Raw genomic sequence first — 20,124 nt, 5'->3', positions numbered from 1 at the left:
TGGGGAAGGAGAAAACAATAAATAAGTGGAAATCAATCAAATAGAAAATGGAAAAAGAAAGAGAAAGCCAATGAACTCAACCGTTCGTTCTTTGGAGAAAGAAAATAAAATTGATGAATCTTTAGTTTGATTGATCAAGAACAAAAGGGAGAAAAACACAAATTGTCAATATTGAGAAGGAGGAAGTGTCACGTCAGATGCTACATGCATTTAAAAGATAGCAAGGTTGGGGTGCCTGGGTGGTTGAGTCAGTTGAGCATCTGACTCTTGATTTCAGCTCAGGCCATGGTCTCAGGGTTCTGAGATCAAGCCCCAGGTTGGGCTCTGCACTGGCTTGGAGCCTGTTTAAGATTCTCTCTCTCTCTCCCTCTGCCCCTTCCGCCTTGCTTGTGCGCTCACGCGCACACTCACACACGCTCTCTGAAAAAATAAATTAATTAAATAAGTTAAAAAAATTTTAAAAAGCGAGGAAATACTATGAATTACTTCATGCCAGTATATTTGACAACACGAAGTGGTCAATTTTCCCTCACAGACAAAAGTTTCTAAAATAGAAAACCTATGTAGGTTTATATCTGTTAATGAAATTGAGCTTGTAATGATGAAACAAATCTTTGGATAGGCTAGCCCAGGTCCTCTCTCCACAGGACACTGGCAGTCATAAATCTAGGTCTTTTGCTCTTCTTTTCCCAAGAAGACCACTCTGTTTCCGTTAACAAATGTTTGCTTTGCTTTGTTGTTCATTTTTTCCCCCCAGAATTAATTCAATTGGCAACCTCTTGATGAGATTGGGACACACTCTGGTCTCTGGACTGGACTCGGTCTTCCAATTTCTAGAACACATTTGTACTCGGTCTCTTAGGATTTCCTACGGTCTTAATGTTTGTTTTCCCCCAAATTCATATACTGAAATCCTAATTCCCAATGTGATGTATTAGGAGGTGAATGAGATTAACGCTCTTATAAAAGAGGCTCCAGAGAGCTAGCACACTCCTTCCACGAGATGAAGATGCAATGAAAAGTGTGCAACCTGGAAGAGGGCCCTCACCTGACCATGCCGGCACTCTGATCTTGGACTTCTAACCTCCAGAACTGAGAAATAAATTTTGGCTGTTTGTGAGTCACTCAGTCTATCATATTTTGCTGTGACAGCCTGAACGGACTAAGACAGGATTTCTTGCAAATGACCATTTCATGCAACAGTGTAATCACTGTTTTCGCTTATAATCATGATTAATTTTGCTCTCAGATTAATTATTTGGCAAATTAATTGCTTAATGAAACTCATTAAGGAGTATGAGAGTGGAGACCAACTTCCTCTCCAGCTAACTTTCAGCAACTAGCTGAAGTACCTGGCTCAACGGACAGCTGAATGTAAGAACTGTGAATTTGCAAGGTAAACTTTTTTTTAATAAGCTGTTTTCACATTAAATCTGTTACATTGCTCAAGAGTTCAAATAAGCTCCAAAGAAAGGCTGATACCAGTGACAACCCGCATAAGACAGACTCATCCACCAGACTGAGTATCAAAAAGAATGAGATGGTAAAACATCCAGACATGCACATTTCTTTCACTTACAAAGGTTGACTTAGCATCACGAGTGCACATAGAATCCCAGAAGTCCAATGCAAACTAAATAGATTTTTTGATCAAACCTTAAAAAAACAATTGCCAGACACTTCACCCTCTGAGAAAGCTTATTTAGGGGGACAAACTACTTTGGGAAGATAAGTCTCCTTGAATATATTCGACTATCAAGGCAGGCATCTTCCTATATAAAACATTATCATTTTCACACTACTCCAAAGAAATCCAATGAATAACTACTTACTGGGCTCGATGAATCTTCAATGATAGAGGTGCCCCCGAGTGCCAACACCTCCCTCCACAAGCTCGCCTGTTATTTGTTCTGGAACGTGACCCTCTGGCGTTTCCAAGCCGCTTTACCGAACAGCTGCACGCAGGAAAGCCCCGAGCAGCGTGAGGTCAAAGAGTACGACACAAGAACTGGCCAAAGCCAAGGCTTCCACGCGGTAGCTCTCTTCTTCCAAGCGGACTAGAGAATGCTGGCGCGTGGCTTCAGGCCACAAGTTCTTCGGTGGAAAGTCCTCCATGCCCAATTCGGCGAAGAGCGAGCTCAGGAGGGCTCTCTCCATAGCAGTACTTGGCCATGGGAGTCCCTATAGGTGTTCTCGTGCTGCAGGCTCCGGGATGAGGTCCCGCATGTGGCCAAACACAAATCAAAGTGATCTTCGACGCCATGAAGAGGTTCTAGAATGCCACGGCTGCCAGGTGCAGGGAGCGCTCCAGGAGAAGTAGCTTGCTGGGCTGCAGGCAGCGGGACGCGCAGTCCTCCCAAGCCGCCTTGGCGCAAGGTTGCACCGGGACTGCTTTGTGCCAGGGACATTGACCTTCAAACCGCCATTCACCAGCAAATCCTTCCTTTCACAAATGTAGCCTAGTTGGTCCGTGATGAGGTACTTCCCTCGAATGGGGTTCCCGCACGGGTGGCCAGGCCCACTCCTGTTGCCCAGGGGAAACTGCACTTGATGCACAACGGGCTGGTCGAGGTCTGGAACCTGGAGGAGATTCCGATCCCTCGGTGCCCTTTCCTCCTGCTTGACGGTGCTGGTGAGGAAAGAGAGAAGCAAGAGCCCGAAGACCAGGGCGAGCACCCACGTCTTCCGGAGAAGTGGGTACCACATGGTGGCCTGCAGGTGCACCGCGTCCACGCGGATGTGGGGCGCGGCGGGCGTTCAGCTGGGCAGGCCCCCGCTCCTGGTCTGCATGGCCTCTACCCCTCCCAGCAGGGGCGGGCCCCACCGGCTCCCCAAGGATAACTGCTTTTTTAACCTCATTCCCCGATTCTAGGGCATTTTGTTACCTTGTTACTATTTCATTAGGCACAATTTTCACAAAATGTGTGCTTCCCTTTTTGTAGTGTTTTGAGTATTTTAAGTAGGAATAATCCTGTTTCCGAGCTGTGGGGCTGGGGATTAAGTACAAGAAGCCCTTCAACAACCAGAACCAGTCTAGGACTTGAAAGTAGGTATGGGACGGTAGTACTACTTTCGTTTATGTAGGACATGTCCATTTAGGGCTAACCAAAAGACGTTAGAATGACACCTGAATCTGGGCCTCCCTAGAATCTGTCCCCCTCCCCCCCCCAAACGGGCCATCCTGGCTTTCTTGACCTCTGACTCATCTCTGCAGCACCCCCACCCCTAACCTGCTCATGGGTGGGTGACTTAATGGAGCTCTGAGAAGCATCTATTTGCTGTTCAGATAGGAAACTTGAATCAGCAGCAAGTGGAGACTGTCGGGAGCCGGGGCGGGGGGGTGGGGGGGTGGGGGGGGTGGACCTTGCTTGCAGGGGCCACTGCTGGCCTACTGACTCCTGGGTACTTTGAATCATGACTCTAATTGCAGAGTCCTCAGCTGGTCCAATCAGTCCTGGACTTCTGTTGGAGGTGGAACTGTATTCTTATAACTAACCTCGATTTGCTGACCCTGAAATACGGAGCTGAGTAGCCCAGTTAAACTCTGGGACACTGGCCGGTTGGCTGGGCAGGTGGCTCACTCTCTGCCTCTGTCCCAGCCCGAGTGGGAAGGACCATGTGACTCAGAAGGGTAAAGACAAGACAAGGTTGAGAATGGAGGCTGTTCAAGCAGGTGCTGCTCATTACCTGGGAGCTGGGCAGAGACCTGGAAACCGACTTTGAGCTGACAAATCTGCTGCAATGGAAGGTCCCCAGGAAGGTTGGAGGAAAATAGGGAACAGAACCTTTGGAGATGGCCTAAGGCTGTGAGACATGAAAGCCAGGAGGTTGTTGAAGAGGGAAGCCTGCAGGCTCACCCTGAGTCTAGGGGTACTACTGTTCGGGAACCATCCCAACCTAGATGATCACAGTGTGATGCCAACTCGCATTAAGATGAACTGACTCAGGAGCATCAGGCTGGCTCAATGAGTTAAGAGTCTGCCTTCAGCTCAGGTCATGATCTCAGGGTCCTGGGATTGAGCCCTGAGTCAGGCTCCCTGCTCTGCGGGGAGTCTGCTTCTCCCTCTGCCTCTGCCCCTCCTCTCTGCTTGTGCTCTCTCTCTCAAATAAATAAGATCATTATTATTATTATCTTATTTTTATTTATTTGTCAGAGAGAGAGCACGCACAAGCAGGGGGAGTGGCAGGCAGAGGGAGAAGCAGGCTCCCCGCTGAGCCAGGAGCCCGATGTGGGACTTGATCCCAGGACCCATGATCCATGACCTGAACCGAAGGCAGACACTTAACCATTGAGCCACCCAGGCATCCCAATAAATAAAATCTTAAAAAAAAAAAAAAAAAAGATGAACTGACTCAGTGATTTTCAAATTGCGACTTGTGAACCATTGGTAGATCCTGAAATAAATTTATTGGGCCTATTCCTCAACTTTTTTAACTAAAAAAAAAAAAAATACAAAATATAACAGAAAATATCAGTGTCTTAGAAGTAATAAAGGTATGTTCTGATTTGTAAAATTTTGTTTCAGCTCTATTTTGTTTAAGTGTAAACTAGGTCTTCAGGCAAAATGTATTTCCAACTAGAGGTCATGTAAACAAAGTTTGTTACCAGTGACTCTAACTCCCCTTGCTCTGATTTCTTGCAATCTTACCAAACAATCTATTGATTTGAATTTAGTTGCTCACATAAAGGAGATGACATTAATCAGTGATTATAAGTATTTAATTGCTTGATAGTTTTATTTCTCACTGTGGATTAATAAACTGGCATTCTGATTTTACTATTATCAATCTTTTATGAATTCTTTTTTAAAAAGATTTATTTATTTATTAGAGAGAGGGGGGAGCACATAAGCAGGGGGAGGGGCAGAGGAAGAGTTGCGGAGCCCGCCACAGGGCTTGATCTCACGACCTTGAGATCATGACCTGAGCTGAAACCAAGAGTCAGACACTGAGCCACCCAGGCGCCCCTTTATGAATTCTTTTTTAAGCATGAGTCAATTCCCTACTGCCCACACCCCTATGGGTAATTAACAAAACAGATTTCCAAGCCAGCCAGTCTGAAGACTGAGTATCAGAACAGGATTGTTTCAAAGCAATGACACCCTTACTGACCTTTTCCTTGCCCTCCTCACCTGCCTCCCAACTCTATCCTCCACCCAGTAGCCGAGGTAGTCTTTTATAACATAAATCCAGTCTTGGCACTCCCCTGCCTAAAACCTTTAACAGTGTGTCATTGTGTTAAGTCGAACCAAGTGAAATCATTGGTCAAGATGAAAATCGATGATTTTACATTGATCAACTTAAAACGGGAACTTCTTGTGTATAAGGACTTGTATGAGCTGGACCTCATCTCTTCCCCCTCTTTTACCTATGTTATCTTCATCATGTAATGGCTTTCAATTTTTTTTTTTATGGCAATCCATAATAAGAAATACAAGAAATACATTTTAGGGGTGCCTGGGTGGTTCAGGTGGGTAAGCATCCGACTCTTGATTTCAGCTCAGGTCTTGATCCCAGGATCATGAGTTCAAGCCCCATGTCGGGCTCCACGCTGGGCGTGGTGCCTACTTAAAAAAAAAAAAAAAAAAGAAATACATTCTACACTGTGATCCAGGATCCACATATACATAAGCAAACATAACATGCTTCATGTCTTGACTGATAAATAACTTCCTAAGAGAAGCCTTCTTCAACCAACCTGTGCAAATGGATCCCATCCTAACCTTGATTCTCCTCCATTGCATCCTATTCATTTTTTATAGTGCTAAGCATAATCTGAAGTGCTACATTTACTTATTTATTTGTGAGAAAGAGAAAAGCAGTCCCCTGATATCCAGGAACTGACCTGATGTTATCACTTAGGCCTTGCTGTTGCTGAGCTGGCCCAGCACTCGCAGCCAGGTCTTGATATATTCCCAGTGAACATAAACAATATCATAATATCACACAACATCTACATGAGACAAGGGCACTTTGTGACCAGGATGAATCAAGACCAAAACAAAACCACTCATAATCAGGTGCCTGGGTGGCTCAGTGGTTGAGCGTCTGCCTTCAGCTCAGGTCAGGATCCCAGGGTCCTAGGATAGAGCCCCGCATCGGGCTCCCTGCTCCTCGGGAAGCCTGCTTCTCCCTCTCCCCATGCTTGTGTTCCCTCTCTCGCTGTGTCTCTCTCTGTCAAATAAATACATAAAATCTTTAAAAAAAAAAAACAAAACACTCATAATCATATTTGAGCAGAGAAAACATTAACAGTCTCCAAGCTACAGAATACCAAATATTTTCCCTTCAGCTAATGAGTGACTGCCACTTCTTTCCTAATTATAGCTGTGGCCTCCATATAAATAAGATATACTGATGTGTCCAATCATAGAATCACCACCACTTCCTGCAAGCACCCAATACTGACTAAAGCTCTGTTTCCTGGGATCTTTCCCAAAATTACCTAACTTAACCCCAAGTCTTTTAAGTCCTTTCTAACACCCTCTTACCGAAATGCCCCACGGCTCCCCATGGTGTGGAGCTCCTGCACAGCAACGAGTTAATAAACCCGACTTGTTCAGCCTCAAGTATGGTTCTCGGGCTATTATTCACCAGGATATCCCCTGGGACTTGCACAGTGCCTGCCACTTAAGAGGTGCTTAATATCTTGGATGAACAAATAGATGGATGAGAGTCAGAATAATTAATTGCTTAATGTCCACCTTCCTGCACTGGGGTGGAGGACCTGTCTGGGTTGCTGGCCGATCTTTCTAGGAGACAGTGTTCTGTCTCACTGTGTGTCTTAGAGCCATCAGCTGTTATTAACACCCTCCTTAAACGCTTGGTGATCTCTTCTATAACCATCTCTCCTGCTAGTCAGAGAAGTTGTCAATTCTTTTAAACATGCTCAAACCTAATTCTTCCACGAGCTTGGCTTACTGCGTTCTCAGCACTTAAATCTTTTCTAGATTACAACTGGCAAAGGTGAACTCTGATCCCTGGATCCTCTGTGATGCTCTTTCCAAGCAAGAATTTCTTAGACAAACTTCTGACTCCATCACTCGCTCCATCTAGCTATGTGTAATATTTCATCTCTGTGCTGAGGTTCACTAAGCTTCCATAATTTTTTTTTTTTTTAAGATTTTATCTATTTATTTGACAGAGAGAGACATAGCAAGAGAGGGAACACAAGCAGGGGGAGTGGGAGAGGGAGCCAAGCAGGCTTCCCGTGGAGCAGGGAGCCCGATGCGGGGCTCGATCCCAGGACTCTGGGATCACGACCCGAGCCGAAGGCAGACGCCCAACGACTGAGCCACCCAGGCGCCCGCTTCCAGAATTTTTAATGATCTTTTTCTGATTATAACAGTAACCGATGCTCATAAAAGAGCATTTAGAAAACACAGAATTGGGGCGCCTGGGTGGCTCAGATGGTTAGGCGTCTGCCTTCGGCTCAGGTCATGATTCCAGGGTCCTGGGATAGAGCCCCACGTCGTGCTCCTGGCTCAGCAGGGAGCCTGCTTCTCCCTCTCCCTCTGTCCCCCCCCCCCCCCGCTCATGCTCTCTCTCTCTCCGTATCTCTGTGTCTCAAATGAATAAATAAAATCTTTAAAAAAGAAAAAAGAAAACACAGAATGGTGCAAAGAATAAAAACTGAAATTAGCCACAATCCTACAGCAACACCTTGATTTAATTTTAGTTGGACACATAGATATTAATATAAATTAATAATATATGTTTCTTATATTTTTATAAGAATATTATGAGCATTACCTTCATCATTAAATATTCTTCAAAATCACCATTTTCAACTTTGTTATTTCATTCAGAGAACGTTATGTGCTAAGAACTCAAAAGCCAGCATTCAGTGTATGGTCCTTAAAGTATGTAGCTGTGTTATTAATAGTGAATATTTAGATTTCTTCCAATTTTTCATTGTTATACATGCTTCAGTGAACACCTTTCTGTATGAATCATTGTCCACATTCTTCAGAAAAGTTTCTTAGAAGTGACATTATTAGTTTAATGTGCATGAATTTTTTAATACTCTCAATAGGTATTGCAAAATTGTTTTAAGGACTACATTTCTGCCAGAGAATGTACCTGATTCTCCAACCTTCACCAACACTAAATATTACTATTTTAAAACATATATTATTAGGAAGATTTTCTTTTTAAATGGTATCTAATTTTTAACTTACATTTTTCTATTGCTGGTGAAGTTCAGGAATTTGTTCAAATAAATTTCTTTAAGAATCCAAATATTCTCTCTACCCTATTTTAAAAACAAAATTAAATAAAACATAATGCCTATAAAATAATGTTATAGAGTAGTTTTCTTACATAGACAAACTATTATAGGACCTCCGTGAATATGAACCAAAACTGAGTCAAGTCTGATCCTGAGAGACAATGTTTTAAATCAAAACCGTGGTGGCAAAGCCAGGGCGTGCAGTTTATATCTTGATATACCATGTTAACTTCAGAGTTCTTGGCGGGGGAAGAAATTGCTAGGTCATAATTTCAAGGCAACAGGGCTTAGAAAAAGATTTCTATAAATTTTGCTTATTTATTACGTGCTCCTGGGTTAAGCCGTGACTAAGATAAGAGACATGAGGGAAGGGAAGGACGTGTATTCCAGACAGAAATTCATCTCTGCCAAAGGTTCAAAAATACCCAGACATTTCCCTAGTGGTGTTTTGCAATTCTTCGTATTTGCATTTTTCTCATAACAAAGACCTTAGCCTGCAGTCAGAGCTGTTTTACCCCCTCGAACATTCTCTGAACAAAACTGCCTGGATCCAGCTTTCTATTTTTAAGCCCCTTGAAACTCTTTTTGAATTAATCACTTGATCTGTGTGTGTGAAATATTCTCTGAGCTCTGAATAGCTTCGATTGTGTTACATTCTATTCAGGTAAATTTGATCCAACAAATATTTATTGAGAACCCACCATGAAAAACAAATCATTTTTTAAAAAAGAGGTCTGTAGGAGTAACAGAGAGATCAACACACAACCACAATACTCCATGACTCTCCATGTGATACAGATGGATATAAAGGATTGTAAAAATACAAAGAAGGGACAGGAAGAAAAACTCCTCTTACCTCTGCTCCTTTTGTTGAATGGGTGGATCAAGGGTTTTTCAGGAAATAGAGGAGAAGAAGAAGAAAGCAATTTTAGTTTCTTTCCCAAACCTACAAACCTACCCCTCTCACAATTTAAGCCCTAGTTAGGCTCCTAGATTGATCTGGAATTGATCTGGTAAGTAGCCAAAGCTTTGGGGCAGATGGCTACAGATTTATTGGACAACAGGAATGGGCCATGAGAGTGGCCAGATGTGTTGAAAACTAGATCAGGGGGCACCTGGGTGGCTCAGTCGGTTAAGCGTCTGCCTTCGGCTCAGGTCATGATCCCGGGGACCTGGGATTGAACCCCACATGGGGCTCCTGGCTCAGCAGGGAGCCTGCTTCTCCCTCTCCCCCACTAGCTCATGCTCTCTCTCTCTCTCTAGCTCTCTCTCTCAAATAAATAAATAATCTTAACAAAAAACTAGATCAGATATTATAAGAGGCAAATGCATGTGCTGTATTTCCAATTTTTTACCACTTTATTGAGGTATGATTAACATGTAAAAAGCTTTACATATTTAATGTATACAACTTGGTGAAGTGGGGGATAGGTAGGTACCATCACCACCATCAAGGCCATAAATATATTCATCTCCTCCCGAAGTTTCCTCCCTCCTCCATTATCATTATTATATTGTTATTCGTGTGTGTACCTGTGTGTTAAGAACACTTACGAACTACCCTCTTAGCAAATCGTTAGCTAGAGGCACTATGCTGTATAGCAGATCTCCAGAACATATTTATCTTGCATAATTGAAACTTTGTACCCTTTGGCCTTCACTTCACCACCACCCCCCCCCCCCCAGCAACCACTTCTACTCTCTGCTTCTATGTGTTTGACTGTTTTACATTCCGCATATAAGTAGATCAACTGCGTATCTAACTGTATGGACCTCTGCAGGTTATGAAGTCCTCCTTCCTTCATACATTATCTCATCTGTCCTTATACCAACTAGGTAAATGAGGAATTATTATTCTCCAATTTTAACAGATGAGAAAACTGAAGCTCAGACAAGTTAAGTGACTTGCCCAAGAGCATCCCCAGAGTGACACAGCTCGGCATAAAACATAAGTCTTCTGACTACAAGTTCAGTACTCTTTCCAGAGGAGGAATGCCCAAATAACATTATAAGGCATGCTGGTATTATCTTATATGCAATGGCTCCAGCTTCTAGAATTTTATTTTAAGTAAACTCTACATCCAATGTGGGGCTTGAACTCATGACCCCAAGGTCAAGAGTAACATGCTCTACCAACTGAGTCAGCCAAGCACCTCTCCAGCTTCTAGAATTTTAAAGGTCCCCTTTCAACCTGTACTAAAAGCTAGACCTAAAAGGAGAGGAAGTAGGGAAGAAGCTTTTAGTTATACCATTGATTTAGGCAAAAGATGCAGGCAAAACATAATGTTCTAAAATTTTCATGTGTCTCATAAAAAGGAAGGTAAAACTAAAGAAGAGAGCTAGACAAGATGAACTGTAAGAATATCATATTATTATCCAATTTTCATGATGTGATAATAATTATTAGGTAATAATACATAAGACTCAGGTACTACTTATTATTAAGACACTTACATAAGCACTTACAGTGCTTACCATATTCTAGGTACTGTTTAAGTATTTTAGATATGTAAACTCATTTAATCCAGCCTCTAAGAGGCAGGTACAATTATGATTTCCATTTTATAGACGAGAAATTCGAGGTACAGAGAGGTTAAGTAAGTTGCTCAAAGTCACACAAGCAGGATGTGATGGAGCCATGATACAAAGCCAGAGAGCTGGACTTCCCGGGGCCACTTAACCACTATACTGTAACAGTAAGCCTTTTCCAATGCCTGCAAGACTTCTAAGAACAGCCAGACTTTGCTTTGACTTAAGCTGGCGATGTGCCTCCTCACCATGTTTCCGTAACACCTTACACATTCCTGGTCTAAACACTCCTCACATTTTCTGTTAATCACTTATTTGTCTTTCTCCATAGTCTCAAAGGTATGGAGGCAGATGCTGTGACTTGCTCATTTACCACTGTCACCCAAGCACGTGGCTCAATGCTTGGACCACTGTAGTTGCTCAATGCAGACTTATTCAAATAATTATTAATCTCACAAGCTCTTCTATAGTGTTGACCATGTGCCAGGTACTGTGCAAAGAGTAAATACTTAAAAATCCTATGAGGTATGTACGATTTTACAGATAAGGAAACTGAGGCACAGAGAAGTTGAGTAATTTGAACAAGGTCATGAACTAGCAATAAGTAACAAAGTCAAGATTATAACCAAGGCTGTCTGACTTCGGAGCCCATGTTCTTCGCTACTAGGCTGAGTGAATACATGAATGAATGAATGCATGAAGTATCTATCTGGGGCGCCTGGGTGGCTCAGTCATTAAGCATCTGCCTTCGGCTCAGGTCATGATTCCAGGGTCCTGGGATCGAGCCCCACATCAGGCTCCCTGCTCGGTGGGAAGACTGCTTCTCCTTCTCCAGCTCCCCCTGCTTGTGTTCCCTCTCTCGCTGTGTCTCTCTCTGTCAAATAAATAAATAAAATCTTTAAAAAAAAAAAAAGAAATATCTATCTGTATGTACTATAGAATCTGGGGTTGCTGTTCCTTAGGCTTTTGTGGTCAAGTAGTTTTCTTAGTGGCTTCTTCATGGTTTCCTTTATGGCTTGGATTTGTTACTTTTCTTTGGCCTCCTCCAGTGGAAAGAGGATGGACATTACAAATGCAACTTGGCTGAGTGAAGTACCAGATATTTCTGTCTCAGTTGTTCTGCTTTTTCTTTAGTCTCTACAAATGTCTCAAGGTGAAAATAGCTGTCTAAATCTTTGGAAAGGAATTAAAGAACTGAATTCTCATAGCATTGCAAGATGTCAGTAGAGTGTCAAGTGGGAAAAAATGGCTAAAAGATTATTTTATTTCCAAACATGCAGCATTATTTTGCTGATATCCTCAGATTCCAAGCAAATTGTGAAAAACATTGAAATACAATTAAACATACATATTTAAATATTTAAACAGAAACTTCTACTATGACATTTTTATAGCTTATTATTTACTTGGTTTATTCTATAAAAGCTTATGCCATGAAAATAGGATCCTCGTTTCTTAAATACTGTTAGATACCTACTAGAATACCAGGAGGAAAAAAAAATGCACAGTTGGGAAGTAAATGTGCCTGAACATATAAGGTTTTTTCTTTTTATTCTTAAGTCTCTTTATTGGTATTTCAAGGACTTGGAATGAGAAAAATCACACAGAACTGTGCCCCGAACAATGGAGCAAGAATTAATCATGATCAGTCAAGTGTATATTTTCTCCCACTTTATTCTCATCAGAGTCTGAAATATAGAGGCCACTTCAGTGTGTGGCACTGGGCTTCATGGGCCTGATGGTGCTCAGTAAATACTTGTTGAAGAGAGAGTAACAGAAGGAAAGATACAGTTCGATATCCAACCCCTATGTTCCAGAATGGCTCTTCAAAAATGCAGATCAGCCTCTCCAAAGAAATAAAGTGAAACCAAAAATCCTGTTTTCCCAAAGTTTTTGCGGCAATCAAACCCAGAGGAGAAATCAGAAAATCTTTAAACCACAAACCAAAAGTCTTTAAATGGAGTAGTTTTTCAAGGTCTTCCAGATGAACTATAAATTCTTATAGTCTTTGTCTCTGTCTCTGGATTTTCCCCCAGTAGAAGGAATTTATTTTGGTACCACATTGAGTGTACAGTGCAAAGAATCTCTCCCTCTCATCTTACCTCCCAAGCCAACAAATTCCTTCCCCAGAAGGACTATTACTAGTTTCTTGTATATCCATCTGGAGATATTCTTTGCATATACATTTTTTTTCACAAATGATAATATACCGTACATAAACTTCTGTCCCCTGCTTTTTTTCACATACCAGGACATGATGGACAGGGCTCCACACCAGTGTATACACAGATCTGTATCATCCATTTACGTGACTCTGTAGACTTCCATTATTAATATACCATAATACCTCTAGCCTGTCCACCATCATTGGACAGTTGGAACTTACCTCTTGCTATTACAAACAATGCTGAAATGAATATACTCAAACATATAGACCACAGGTATTTTACAGGGAAAATAACATTAGGTAAACACTGAAAAAGGAGGTTCTTTGAAACCTTTTTTAGGGTACTTATTTCCAAGGGCACATTAATGATCAGTTCATTGTGGTGAGCACCTGCGTTCAATCTTGCATTGTCTTGACTTGAAATATAGTCCATAATTTCTTATTATTTCTTAGACATTTTATTTATTTATTTATTTATTTATTTATTTATTTATTTATTTTTAATTTAAGTAGGCTCCACACCCAATGTGGAGCTCAAACTCACAACCCTGAGATCAAGAGTCACATGTTCCACTGACTGAGCCAGCCAGGTGGCCCTCTTAGACATTTTATTTTAAACATTACTTTTAAGAATAATTTAAAAGCTAGGATAATGTAGGTTTCCTCCAGAAAACTTTTGTTTCCTTCTACCAAGTACTTGATTGGGCTAGCAGTCAAGGGCAGGACTGGGTGACCTACGTGACCCGCTGGAGAGTATCTGCCCTTACATTCTAAGTAGGGCATTCCAGGTCCCAGTCAAGTGCAGAAGGTTGAATTCTAACCTGTATTCCTTTAGCCGCAGGTTCCATGAAGCCACCCCACTTTTCAGCTGTTCCCCTTAAATAAACTAATGGTCCTAGGGCACAAGCAGTAGTCCTTCAGCATATTTAACAAGTAGGGGGGATCTTTATCTTTGGCACCCCAAAGACTTACCTTTGACCATTGGCCAAAGGCAGGCTTGTCTCTTAGATGCTTTTTTTTTTTTTGCATAAGCAAATGCCCCTTGGACAGAAATGGCCTCAATTCATCTGTTTAAGCTCCAATTCCTTCCCAGGTCAGGGCCCACTATATTATTATGACTTTGATGCTTTTTAGTAAACACTTCCGGCATTTATCCCAAAAAAAAAAGTTTTTTTTTTAAGATTTTATTTAGGAACGCCTGGGTGGTTCAGTTGGTTAAGCATCTGTCTTCGGCTGAGGTCATGATCACAGGGTCCTGGGATCGAGCCCCCATCGGGCTCCTTGCTCAATGGGGGGCCTGCTTCTCCCTCTGCCTGCCGCTCCCCCTGCTTGTGCTCGCGCTCTCTCTGACAAATAAACAAACAAATAAATAAATAAATAATCTTTTTTTTTTTTTTAAGATTTTATTTATTTATTTGACAGAGAGAGACACAACGAGAGAGGGAACACAAGCAGGGGAGCGGGAAAGGGAGAAGCAGGCTTCCCGTGGAACAGGGAGCCCAATGCAGGGCTCGATCCCAGGACCCTGGGATCATGACCCGAGCCGAAGGCAGATGCTTAATGACTGAGCCACCCAGGCGCCCCAATAAATAAATAATCTTAAAAGAAATAAATATTTTATTTATTTATTTGAGAGAGAGAGATAGTGAGAAAAATCATGAGCAGGGGGCAGGGAGAGGGGGAAGCAGGTTCTCTGCTGAACAGGGAGCTCAATGTGGGGCTTGATCATGACGTGATACCCTGGGATCATGACATGAGCTGAAGGCAGACGCTTAACCAAGCGAGCCACCCAGGCGGCCCTATCCAAATTCTTTTTAATGGTCTTTAGTGAAAGGAAAAAAATGATTTATATTTAAAGAGCCCCTAAGAACCAGGAAGTGGAGTAAGATCTGGATGGTCCCTCTTTCAGTGTCATGGTAAATTAGATGATCGTTCAGCAAATATTCACTCCACCCAAACTCCATGAGAGGAGTCTATCTCCCAGTTCTTTTGATTTGAACTTGGTCATGTGATTTGCTTTGCCTACTGAGATGTTGACAAAGTGGTGCAAGGAGAGGCTTCAAATGTACCTGTATATTTGGCCTGCCATCCAGCATCCCAGCCTCTCTGCACTACCATAAGAACTTTGCTCAGGAAACTGCTGCCCTTCGGCCTGGGCCCCAGAATGAATACAAATGAAAGCAATCCTGAGCTGAACCCACAGAGGAGACAATCCCAGCTGGATTTGCAGTTTGAAGCAGAGCCCCTCAGATGAGCCCAGTTTAGATACGCTGACCCTCAGCTGACCTGCAGCTGCCAGAGAGAAAATAAATGATAATTTTTTTTTTAAAGATTTTATTTATTTATTTGACAGAGATTGACACAGCGAGAAAGGGAACACAAGCAGGGGGCGCAGGAGAGGGAGAAGCAGGCTTCCCGCTGAGCAGGGAGCCCGATGCAGGGCTCGATCCCAGGACCCTGGAATCATGACCTGAGCTGAAGGCAGATGCTTAACGACTGAGCCACCCAGGCGCCTCCAAATGATAATTCTTTTAAGACACTGAGTTTTGGGGGTAATTTGTTACACAGCACTTTTGTGGCAATAGCTAATCAGACAAGTAGCCTAGCAAGAAGCTGGCTCACCAGATGGGCATTATTGCAACACAAAAAAAAAGGCCATTATCAGAACCTGAGCTCCAGAAGCTTTTTTTTGCTGACAGTCATTCCCAACCAGGAGGTTCTCGTTATGCATAATTGCCTAGATGTCCCCCCCCCCCCATCCCCCGATCCCATTCTCTGTATGTACTCAAAACATCACAGGAGTGTGGTCCTGGGACCACCCCTCCCCCCCACACACACTTTTTTGCAAGGGTATACCAGTCCATTCATGCCAGGTGTAAATTAAGCATATGTCTGTGTAAGATAATGAGGAATGCTACCTTGCTACATCTCCAGTATGTTCTCCCCACCAAATCTTATTTTGCATGTACACTATCCAGCACTTAGTGATATGTGTGCAAGGAAAGGTTGATCAGAATCATCTGTTCTTGTTTTTTTTTTTAAGATTTTATTTATTTATTTGACATAGAGAGAGAGAGACCACGAGAGAAGGAACACAAGCAGGGGGAGTGGGAGAGGGAGAAGCAGGCTTCCTGTTGAGCAGGGAGCCTGATGCGGGGCTCGATCCCAGGACCCTGGGATTATGACCTGAGCCGAAGGCAGACGCTTAACGACTGAGCCACCCAGGCGCCCCTGGTCAGAATCATCTTGCTTGCTATTACCGAAAGCCAGAAATCCCACAGGGTTAAAAACCCATTCCCCAGGGCGCCTGGGTGGCTCAGTTGGTTAAGCGACTGCCTTCGGCTCAGGTCATGATCCTGGAGTCCCGGGATCGAGTCCCGCATCGGGCTCCCTGCTCAGCGGGGAGTCTGCTTCTCCCTCTGACCCTCCCCGCTCTTGTGCTCTCTTTCATTCTCTCTCTCAAATAAATAAATAAAATCTTTAAAAAAAAAAAAAACCCATTCCCCAAACTTAGCCAATTTTACTGTTTTTTGTCATGTGCATTTTTAAATCGTTTCCGATTGTTATTGCTGATATATAGATGAATGCTATTGATTTTTGTAGGTTGATGATGAATCCAACAACCTTGCTGAAATCTCTTTCGTTTTCATTGTTTGTTCATATATTCTCTGGAATTTCTCCACTGACAATCATAATATCTGTATATAATGAGAGTTTTTTCTCTTTCTTCCTAGTTGTTGTAGCTCTTGTTTCCTTTTTATGTCTTTTTACATTGGCTACACCCTCCAGTTTGACATTAAATAGTAACTATGGTAATAGTGAACGTTCTTGTCATGTTTTAAAGAAAATGCTTTTGAAATTCCCCCATTAAGTGTAATTTTTGCTGTAGGTTTCTAGTGGATTAAGGAAGTTCCCTTTTATTCCTAGTTTGCAAAAATGTAAATTTTAATCATTGAGCATTGACTTTTACTGAAAGCTTTTTCTGCATCTATTAGAATGATCATATGTACTTTCTATTTTAATCTGTGGATTTGGTAAATTATACTGTATTTATCTCTGTAAGTGGAAAAGTTGAGTAAGAAAAGTTGAGTAAGAGAGATATTATCTATTTCTTGAATGATTGCAAAATATTAGTGTCTGCAAAATATTAGTGTCTTTCAGGAGGGGAAACCTGACTACTAGTTCAATTCTTTGATGAGTATGTCCTTGAATAATATAATTATTTTCATTGCAAAACATATCACACAAAGGAGTACAAAATGTATTTGCATCTCTTAAAAATAATACTAACATGAACACCTGTGTGTCTACAGGATCCATCAAGAAACACACCAGCACCAAGTTCTCTGCATAACCCTCTCAGGTCATGGCCCTTTTTCTCCCCATAGAGATAACTGAGTGCTGAATTTTGTATAAAACATTTCTTTGTTTTTCTTTGTAATTTTAACTCTATGTATCTCTGGGCAATATTATTTAGTTCTGCCTATTTTTAAACTTTGTATAAAATGTATCATATTGTTGTTACATATATTCATCTGTGACTTTCTTCCTTTGCCCTATATTTTGTTTCTGAAAATCATTCTTTGAGGGGCACTTGGCTGACTAAGTCAGGAAAGCATGTGAGTCTTAATCTCAGGGTTATGAGTTCAAGCCCCCCAGGGGGCACAGAGCCCACTTAAAAAGAGAAAATCAGGGATGCGTGGGTGGCACAGTTGGTGGGTGTCTGCCTTCGGCTCAGGTCATAATCCCAGTGTCCTGGGATAGAGCTCTGCATCCGGCTCCCTGCTCAGTGGGGAACCTGCTTCTCCCTCTCCTTCTGCCTGCCACCCTCCCCCCCTCCCCGGCTTGTGCTCTCTCTCTCATTCTCTGTCAAATAAATAAATAAAATCTTTAAAAAAAAAGAGAGAAAAAAATTCTCTGAAATTGAAATGCGTAGCTGTAGTCCTTTTTTTTTTTTTCTGTAGAGTATTACATCATATTAAACTACCCTTATCCATTCTACTTTGATTGACATTTGGGTTGTTTCCAGTGCTTTTGCTATTGCAACTAATGCTGCCATTGAATCTCCTGGCATACGGGTGTCAGATTTATACACACTCATTTGTACATACACCCCCCTGCCCAGGAGTGGAACTGTTTGGCTGTAGGGTAATATATCAATGGGTCATTTGTATTTCCTCTTAAATGAGTGATTTAAAAAAATATTAAGCCAGCGAACTACAGCCTGTGGGCCAGCTACCTATTTTGGTAAATAAAGTTTCATTGGAACCAGGGCCAGGATTAGGGGAAAGGAATTGAGGCAGGGTTTTCTAAATTTAGTGTTGGATCTTCTAATTTTTATTTTAATATTTTGCTTGTCGTGGAATTTTTTGCCTTAATTTTGATTTTAAAAAATGTTACGTCAAAGTATTATTTACCTTGATTCCTACATCTTTTGGTGCTTGCTTGAATTTTGTGCCCAAGGTGAAGGCCTCCATCGCCTAACCCTAGTCCCAGCCCTGCCCTAGTCTAAGCCACTTATCATCTCCAGGCTGTACTTCTGCAATAGCATCCAAACTGGTCTCTCCACTTACACACTTGCCACTTATCTTCGATCCATTCTCTACAGGGTAGCCACTCTGACCTTTTGGAAAGACAAATTGATTTACGTTACTCCTCTGCTCCAAACTGTTCAATTGTCTCTTACTCTAATTGGAATAAAGTCCAAATCCCATGTAGAACCCCAGATAATCTGGATTTTGCCTTCTTCCCTAACCTCATCTTCTACTGCTCTGCTTTTGAATGCCCCAGCCTCACTGGCTAACTTTCCATTTCTGGAATATGCTAACTCATTCCTGCCTCCTGGCCTCACACAGGCAATTCTTTAAATGGGTGATCCTTTCTAAACCTTTAAATTTTAGATTATCTCTTTAGAGAGGCTTTCCAATCTAAAGTAAATCTCCTCCTGATAGTTCCATTGCTCTGTTCTTTTTCCTTCCTAATACTTTGCCAACACAGAAGTAGAGTTTTATTTGCTTATTACTTTGTTTCCTTGTTCTCTGTCTTCCTTTTTTAAGCCCAACATCTTTGAGGGGTTTAGTGCTTTCCTCCCTACCAACACTCAATACTTAGCACTCCACTAGTCACTAAATAATTAAAATGAAGGAGAAAAGATAAAACTCAGAGTAAATGGGTTTTTGGGAAAAAAAGGCCCCCCAAACAAAGTGGTATTGATATTCATTAATATTAAAGCAATCTGGCCATGACAAGGGACATAAAACTGATCATTTCCTTTGACCCAGTAGGTTTACATTTGAGACCATACCCCAATAGTAACTTGGAAATTTTATTTATTTAAAATATCCACATATTAATAATTTATGAAGGTTGATAAAATTGGAAACAACCCATAGTGCTGGCTGCCCATTAACCCTTCCCTGTTTTCATTCTCTTCAGCCTAGATAGGCCCACCTATACACTGCTGCTGTGTAGAACCCAAGTACATAAGCACTGTTAGAAAAAAATCACTAAGTTGGACAAAATACAATTGCCATAATTTTCAAGTTCACCAATTTCAAATGTGCAATTGTTACTTCTCTGCCATCCTGTAGTTACTTCAATGAAGCTGTTTCATTCTCTCCAGATGCTGTTTGAATGTTCACTGTTCTCTTATCAAAGGAGTCACCGTCTGCAAGGCCATTTAGATCAGAAAATCCAAGAGCCATTTATGAGCACACTTCCCTTACCCAGTTCATCACCAAGGCCGAAGATATCTTTTTTCCCCCACAAAGACGTATTTATTTACTTCAGTGAGAGACAGAGAGAGCAGGGGAGAGGGGCAGAGGAAGAGGGAGAGAGACACCCAAGCAGACTCCCAGCTGAGTGAGAGCACAGAGCCCAGTGGGGCTCAATCACACAACCCCAAGATCAGACCTGAGCTGAAACCAAGAGTCGGACATCACCACCCCAGCACCCCCCAAGGATATCTTGAGTTCATCACCTCTTTGCTATCTTCACTGTCACCCCAATCAGAACCACCATCTGGATACCTGAAATGTTCTTTAAATTACTTGCTCTATTTTCATTCCTGTTTTTCTCCTATCCATTCTCCACACCGTGGAGTGTTCTTCTATTTTTTTAAAAATGCTTAAAAGGAATTCCTATACATAACAATAAACCAATAGAGCAATTTATAAAGAAAAAGTTATATTCTCCCCCC

The 20,124-nt window shown here is 41.9% G+C and overlaps 1 pseudogene; it reads right to left on the bottom strand.

The window, feature by feature from the left end:
- Nucleotides 1-2,080: 2,080 nt before the first annotated feature.
- LOC118540877 (SREBP regulating gene protein pseudogene) lies at nt 2,081-2,757 on the bottom strand (annotated as a pseudogene).
- Nucleotides 2,758-20,124: the final 17,367 nt, after the last annotated feature.

Source organism: Halichoerus grypus, chromosome 12 (assembly GCF_964656455.1).
Source record: "Halichoerus grypus chromosome 12, mHalGry1.hap1.1, whole genome shotgun sequence".
Classification (NCBI taxonomy): domain Eukaryota; kingdom Metazoa; phylum Chordata; class Mammalia; order Carnivora; family Phocidae; genus Halichoerus; species Halichoerus grypus.
This window is presented reverse-complemented; position numbering and strand designations above follow the sequence as displayed.